This window comes from Colobus angolensis, unplaced genomic scaffold (assembly GCF_000951035.1).
Source record: "Colobus angolensis palliatus isolate OR3802 unplaced genomic scaffold, Cang.pa_1.0 Scaffold284, whole genome shotgun sequence".
In the NCBI taxonomy this organism is placed as follows: Eukaryota; Metazoa; Chordata; class Mammalia; order Primates; family Cercopithecidae; genus Colobus; species Colobus angolensis.
Window position 1 is genome coordinate 3,480,971 of NW_012116088.1, and position 8,725 is coordinate 3,489,695.

The 8,725-nt window shown below is 40.5% G+C and overlaps 1 pseudogene; it reads left to right on the forward strand.

Moving 5' to 3' along the window:
* Positions 1-7,565: 7,565 nt before the first annotated feature.
* On the forward strand, positions 7,566-8,360 carry LOC105516585 (annotated as a pseudogene).
* Positions 8,361-8,725: the final 365 nt, after the last annotated feature.

The window sequence follows — 8,725 nt, forward strand, 5'->3', positions numbered from 1 at the left end:
AAGGACCTCTTCAAAGAGAACTACAAACCACTGCTCAATGAAATAAAAGAGGACACAAACAAATGGAAGAACATTCCCATTCCATGCTCATGGATAGGAAGAATCAATATCATGAAAATGACCATACTGTCCAAGGTAATTTATAGATTCAATGCCATCCCCATCAAGCTACCAATGACTTTCTTCATAGAATTGGAAAAAAATACTTTAAAGTTCTTATGGAACCAAAACAGAGGCCACACTGCAAAGATAATCCTAAGCAAAAAGAACAAAGCTGGAGGCATCATGCTGACTTCAAACTATACTACAAGGCTACAGTAACCAAAACAGCATTGTACTGATACCAAAAAAGATATATAGACCAATGGAACAGAACAGAGGCCTCAGAAATAACACCACACATGTACAACCATCTGATCTTTGACATACCTGACAAAAACAAGAAATAGAGAAAGGATTCCCTGTTTAATAAATGGTGCTGAGAAAACTGCCTAGCCATACGTAAAAAGCTGAATCTGGATCCCTTACTTACACCTTATACAAAAATTAATTCAAGATGGATTAAAGACTTAAACGTTAGACCTAACACCATAAAAACCCTAGAAGAAAACCTAGGCAATACCATTCAGGACATGGGCATGGGCAAGCACTTCATGACTAAAACACCAAAAGCAATGGCAACAAAAGCCAAAATTGACAAATGGGATCTAATTAAACTAAAGAACTTCTGCTCAGCATAAGAAACTACCCTCAGAGTGAAAAGGCAACCTACAGAATGGGAGAAAATTTTTGCGATCTACCCATCTGACAAAGATCCAGAATGTGCAAAGAACTCAAATTTACAAGAGAAAAACAAATGCCACCAAAAAGTGGGCAAAGGATACGAACAGACACTTCTCAAAAGAAGACATCTATGCAGCCAAGAGACACATGAATAAATGCTCATCATCACTGGTCATCAGAGAAATAAAAATCAAAACCACAATGAGATACCATCTGATGCCAGTTAGAATGGCAATCATTAAAAAGTCAGGAAACAACAGATGCTGGAGAGGATGTGGAGAAATAGGAACGCTTTTACACTGTTGGTGGGAGTGTACATTAGTTCAACCATTGTGGAAGACAGTGTGGCAATCCCTCAAGGACCTAGAACTAGAAATACCATTTGACCCGGCAATCCCATTACCGGGTATAAAACCAAAGGATTATAAATCATTCTACTATAAAGACACATGGACACATATGTTTATTGCAGCACTGTTCACAACAGCAAAGACTTGCAACCAACCAAAATGCCCATCAATGATAGACCAGATTAAGAAAATGTGGCACATATACACCATGGAATACTATGCAGTCATAAAAAAGGATGAGTTCATGTCCTTTGCAGGGACATGGATGCAGCTGGAAACCATCTTTCTCAGCAAACTACTGCAAGAACAGTAAACCAAATACCACATGTTCTCACTAATAGGTGGGAATTGAACAATGAGATCACTTGGACACAGGGCAGGGAACATCAGACACCAGGGCCTGTCGAGGGATGAGGGGCTGGGGAAGGGATAGCATTAGGAGAAGTACCTAATGTAAATGACCAGTTGATGGGTGCAGCAAACCAACATGACACATGTATACATATGTAACAAACCTGCATGTTGTGCACATGTACCCTAGCACTTAAAGTATAATAATAAAACACACACACACACAAAATAAATAAATAAATAAATAAATAAATAAAAAGATAGTAATGATCAGGGAAATGTAAATCAACATCACAATGTGATACCACCTTACTCTTGCAAGAATGGTCATAATCAAAAAACCAAAACATAATAGATGTTGGTGTGAATGTGATGAAAAGGGAACACTTCTATACTGCTGGTGGGAATCCAAACTAGTACAACCACTATGAAAACCAGTGTGGAGATTCCTTTGAAAGCTAAAAGTAAAACTACCATTTGATCCAGGAATTCCACTGCTGAGTATCTACCCAGAGAAAAAGAAATCATTATATAAAAAAGATACTTGCACATACTTGTTTATAGCAGCACAATTCACAATTGCAAAAATGTGGATCCAGCCCAAATGCCTACCTGCTCAATGCCCAAATGCCCATTTTGCCCACAAAAACATGGAGCCAGCCCAAATACCCAATCCAAGAGTGGACAAAGAAACTGTGAGATAGACAGATATATAATGACATACTACTCAGCCATAAAATGGAATGAATTAATGACATTCACAGCAACTTGGATGGGATTGGAGACTATTATTCTAAGTGAAGCAACTCAGGAATGGAAAAGCAAACATTGTATGTTCTCACTCATAAGGGGGAGCTAAGCTATGAGGATGCAAAGACATAAGAAGGATAAAATGGACTTTGGGGACTCCGGCAGAAAAGGTGGGAAGGTGATAAAAGGCTATGACTTGGGTTCAGTGTATACTGCTCAGGTGATGGGTGCACCAAAATCTCACAAATCACCTCTAAAGAACTTACTCATGTAACCGAATATGACCCTTTCCTCAAAAAATCTATGGAAACTAAAAAAATAAAAATTCTAAATTGTCTATGAAGATACTCTGCCTTCAAAGAGGCAAAACATAACTCCTTATTTCTTAAATGTGAGCTACACAAAGTGGCTTCCTTCCACAAAATACGGTATAGAAGAAGGGAGTAACTTTAGAGAAGAAATGTGACAAACATTAACCCCACCAAGTAATGAAGTCAACATGAGCAGTGATAAGTCATGTTGATAGTGTTTACCCTTGATACCAATGTACAACTTTACCTTTGTGGTCTTTCTTTCAAAAGCCCTGACCCCAATCTAAGCAAGAGAAAAACATCAGACAAATGTTAATTAAGGAACATTCTACAAAATACCTGACTGGCAATTCTCAAAAGCATCAAAGTCATCAAAAAATAAGGAAAGTCTGAGAAATTATGATAGCCAAGAGAACCTCAGAAAATATAACATCCAAGTGGAATGTGGGATCCTGAAAGGAATTCTGGAACATAAGAAGGAGATTAGGTAAAAATTAAGGAATGATGAATAAATTACATTCTTTAGTTAATAATAATATATCAATACTGGTTGTAACATTTCAATTGTAACAAATATGCTATACTAATGTAAAAGGTTAATAATAAGGAAAACCAAGTGTGGCATAAATGGGAACTCTCTGTGCTGTCTCTTCAATTTCTCTGTAAACGTTAAACTGTTCTAAACAATAAAGTTTACTGGTAAAATTCTTTATCCTCTTCTACAAAATAAAGTTTACTAATACATCAGAAACACCCTCATGGACATACTCAGAAATAATGTTAGACTGAATGTCTGAGCACCCCATGACCCAGTCAAGTTGAAGCATAAATTAGACATCATAGTTGGAGTCAACAATAATCCAGACAGCAGACCTCCACCCTCTTTGCCTCCACCCCTGGCAACTGGGAGCCCATCTCCTTTTTGCACAGGGAACTCAGCTGCAGTGTCTACTCTGCTCCGTTTCTCAGCTGCAGGGTCTACTCTGCTCCGTTAGTGGCCTTCCTTCCAGAGGGGAATGCTGTCAGGAACACAGCCCTACTGCAGTAATGAAGACACTTCGATATTTACTCCCTGAGCCTGTGTAAGGACCGAATGAGAGAGTGTGTGGGTGTGGGAACGCACTGTGTATGCTGCTGAGTTCTACAGAGGTGAAAGGTTGTCATTGTTCTACTATTTTCCTGTGGATTAGCAGCATTCACATTATCTTTATGTTTTCTGGGCAGAAATTTTAAAAAATAGCATATCTGAAAAGCTAAGCTCCTGTGAATTCAAAAGACAGGATGGCTGGGATTGCCTGCATCAAAGAAAAGAATAGCAGCTCGTATTTCTGTGCTGCTCTTGGCACACAAGCCACCTTCTAATGTATTATCTCATGTGATCTTTATAAAATCTTGTACAATGGAGTGTGCTGTTATTATTCTTTTGTAAAAGAATATGTAGATATGGAGAAAGACTGGAGAGGTTAAGTGACTGGCCCAAGATAACACAGCTACGGGGTAACTGAATTATATTTTAACACCAGTCCTCACATTCAAAATCCATATTCTTTTCACTGAAGCACAATCCTTCTTGTCACAGCAAACGGTAAACTCAACCCTTGGCAGCATAATGATCTGTAAAGAAAGACAAGGAGGCCGGGCGCGGTGGCTCAAGCCTGTAATCCCAGCACTTTGGGAGGCCGAGACGGGTGGATCACGAGGTCAGGAGATCGAGACCATCCTGGCTAACACGGTGAAACCCCGTCTCTACTAAAAATATAAAAACTAGCCGGGCGAGGTGGCGGGTGCCTGTAGTCCCAGCTACTGGGGAGGCTGAGGCAGGAGAATGGCGTAAACCCAGGAGGCGGAGCTTGCAGTGAGCTGAGATCCGGCCACTGCACTCCAGTCCGGGCAACAGAGCGAGACTCTGCCTCAAAAAAAAAAAAAAAAAGAAAGAAAGACAAGGAAATTTTCATAACTGAATAATAGATGTTTAGGTTTTTCACATTGAAAAGAGTATATCCAGGTGAGGGGTAAGAGTAGCTGAGGAATCTAGTTTTATGTTACCCATTAACTCATATATTCACCCTTCATCCATCCATCTAATCAGCAAATTAAAAGTCTTTTCTCTGCAGAGCATTGTTAGGTGCTGAGAATTCACATGACGACTCTCTCCATCATCACCATCACCAATCATCATCAACAGCAACAACACTTTTATCCCAATTACTTTGATTATGTACATGTAATGTGTGGCTAGGTGGTGCGTCATAAGACTAAGGCTACAAAACATGGCACAGATAGTGTATTCATCACCAATATGGCGCACACTCACCAAGGCAGGCAGCCACTAGAAGGCAGAGTAAAGGTGATACAATCATCTGAACAAAAGTGAAGAAATGCACAATTAATACATGCAATCTACAAGGACAAATGTACTTTGCGAGGGTATGCTGAGAAGAAGGAATTGTGATATTTAAATTAGTAAAACTGTAAGGAAGTGCCGGGAAGTGGATCCTGAGGATTTTGTTCCCTAGTAGGCAGCTTGACAAAGGCTTTTCAAGCCATAAAGGCAGGGTGATAGCTTGTATCTCTTGCTTTTCTGTTTTTTGTTTTGTTTTTATTTCCAATAGGGATGAGCTCTACGTTCAGCATAAAGTATATCTTGAATAAATGCTGTTTCCCTCAATTCAGAAAGATATTTGTGAAATATTTTTTAGAGAAGCTGCTTTAATTTGGAAAATAATATAAATTCCTCAGAAGGGAAAAACCACAAATGTATAAACTATTCCCTTCCCCCTTTTCCATCTAAACAATGCTTCCTATTCTTAAGATGCAGATCAAATTTGATGTGTGTCAGGAAGACATCTCCCCATTATGGCAAGCACCACTCAGAGTTGATACTTCTGCTTTGTAACCTCATGGGATACCTACCTGGGACCTGAACACACTTCACTGTAGCCTCTGCCTTTGCTCCTCCTTCTCTGCTGTTTTTGCATATGAAACTCCATGCTCCTATCTTAGGTGAACCCATACATTGTTTAAATATCCACTTATCCATTTAGCTGCAGCAATTCTGTATCTCATTTTTATTTTCCTCTTAGTTTTAGTTTTCAACTTTAATGTAGTCTTTCTACTAGGTCATTCCCAACAGCAAACATTCTTTTTTTACATTCAGCTTAAAAAAATAAAAATAACTTACCTATACTTCTCTTAGGAGGCAGACCACAGCCAATGACTAACAATAGCTAGTCCACTGTCTTGAGGTGGGGTTAACTTTGTAGTACAAATTGTTTTCCAAAACTCACTTTGAGATCACACTGAAACTAGTTGTCCTCTGAAGCTACATCCCTGCTTAGCTTTTCTTCTCCTTTATCATTCTTTCCTCACTTCACTTGCTCTGAAAAGCATTTTCCCAACAAACCACTTGAGTACCAATACCCATTTCTGGATGGGTACTTTGTTTTTAGGGACGCTGGCCTAAGACAACTGGTACCCAAAGTGGAGTAGTCCTAGGAGGCTCTAAGGATGGGATTTTTCAAGTTGTGTCACTTGCTGACTGAATGGCAAGAAGGATCCCACTACTAGTCTTAGCTGGATTATAGATTGTCCCTGGCATATTCAAGCATTGTAATTGCTAAGACTTCTACTTTTGCTGGACTAAGATGAGACACAATTGGAAGGAGGTGTACTAGCTGATGCAGTATCTTTGACACTTGAGAAATGTAGAATAATAAGAACTGCAACTGGTAGCTGTTTCTAAGCAGCATTGTTTTATTAAAAAGAAAAAAAAATGACAGGCTTGGATCTATTATTCAACATCTTAAAGCAGAGAGTCATAGGGTATTCTTGGCAGCATTTAAAGACTTTTATCTCCTACAGCCAGCAGGCAGACATTGCTTAAGATTAGGCACGAGATCTCATTTTAAGAATCGCAGAATTTTTAAAGAATTGTAGAATTTAAGAGAATCTTGAATTTTCAGCCTATGCAAGTATACAGTGAAAAAGTCAGGGCCCTGATACAAAGTAGTAGAACCCTAAGATTTGGGATAGGGATATCCAGGTAGATGCATTTGAAGAGTGACATCCAGATTCCTTTGAATCCTCTGAACTTACAGAAGTGTCCCACTCTCTTTATGGAAGGTAGAGAACTTCTTGCCTGAAAACTATGTAGAGACCTAAAATGAAGCAGGTGCTTTACAATGTAATAGTTGCCTTCACCAGAATCTCTTTCCTCCTTTCCTACTGGCCACCAGACCTGTAAGTAGAGACAAACTTCAGCCAGAAATGACAAGAGAAGTGGCAATCCTGCTAAGCAAAGAAAGGAATGATTTACCAAAGGAGCTGTAGGACCATATGCTAACACGTATTGTCAGGAACTCAGATTGGTGGATCCTGAGCATGCTGGACCATGTTTTCAACGTGAGGCATTCCTCTGCAACACAATGTTTAACATCTGGCAAGGACACCCACCACGTGATTGTTCTAATACATTACTGGAGTAACTCTTGAGAACTTGGGAAATGTTGTGGCCCATCTTGCAGAAAGGAGAGACGACAGCAGCCATGGAAAACTCTGGAGGAAGGAATCCTGAGCCTCAGAGAAGCAGGGACGCTAGAATATGTCTATCATAGGAGACCAGAAAATGTTCTTAAGTTATTCAACATCTTAAAGCAGAAATTCAACAGAAAATGTTCCAACTACACATGTTCTTAAGATGGTTCATCAGTTTAGATCACAACAGTGTTTCTTCCTCATCTGAAAACTCAGATGAACCTCTGAACTTGACTTCTTCAAGAAGTTTTCAAATTCAAATAATCTGGACAACAAGAGCACTAACCCAGTGTTCGGCATGAACCCTTATAGTGCCAAATCTTTATACACAGCTCTTCCACCTCAAAGCGCATTTCCCCCTCCTACTTTCATGCCACCAATTTAGACCAGTATTCCTGGGCTACGACCATACCCAGCACTGGATTAAATGAGCTTGCTACCACATATAGCCTACACCTGCCCAACTGGAGCAACTATCTTTGCTGATATGCAACAAATGAGAAAGTACCAACGGAAACAAGGATTTCAGGGAGAACTGCTTGATGAAGCACAAGACTACATGTCAGGCCTCGAAGTTATGACACACTCCGACTCCTGTCTGTCTCGCAAGAAGATCAAGAAGACAGAGTGGCACGTATGCATGTGACTTATGTGCAAGAAATTCCAGAAAAGCAGTTCCCTTCTGCAACATAAATACGAACACACAGACCACATCAGTGTCAGATTTGTAAGAAAGCGTTTATACACAAGCACCGCCTTATCACGCATTCAAGGCTTCCCTCGGGGGAGAAGCCCTATCAGTGTGATAAACGTGGCAAGCGCTTCTCACACTCGGGCACATACTCGCAGCACAGGAATCACAAGTATTCCTACCGCAAGCGGGAGGCGGAGGAGCGGCAAGCGGCGGGGCGCAAGGCGCGCGAGACAGGGCACTTGGAACCCACCGAGCTGCTCATGAACCGGGCTTACTTGCAGAGCATTACCCCTCCAGGGTACTCGGGCTCGGAGGAGCGGCGAGTATCGCGAGGGATGACGAGAGCGAGAAAGAGCGCGAGAAGGAAGGCGAGGATGGCTACGGGAAGCTGGGCAGACAAGATGGCGACGAGGGGTTCGAGGCGGAAGAGGAAGAAAGTGAAAATGAAAGTCCATGGATACGGATCCCGAAACGATACAAGATGAAGAAGAAACTGGAAAACACTCCATGTACGGTAGTTCGGAGGATGGGAAAATGGAAACCAAATCAGACCACGAGGAGGACAATAGGGAAGATGACATGGAATAAATTACTGCATTTGAAGCTTCCTTTTTTTTTTTTCCAGTAGTATTGTTACCTGTTTGAAAACACTGCTGTGTTAAGCTGTTCATGCACGTGCCTGACGCTTTCAGGAAGCTGTGGAGAGGGACAGAAGGGGCAGTTCAGCCAAGACAGATGTAGACAGAGTTGGAGGTGGGTATTGTTAAAAACTGCATTATGCAAAAATTTTGTAAATGTTAAGGCCTAAAAACTATGTGGTTCAGAGACTAATTCCTGTGTTTAATAGCATTTATACTTTAAGCACAACTAGAAAATTGTGAAAATTGCACCCTACTTAAGTATCACTACGAACTTTAAAAAACTATGTCTAATTTACTTGAGTACATTTTTAA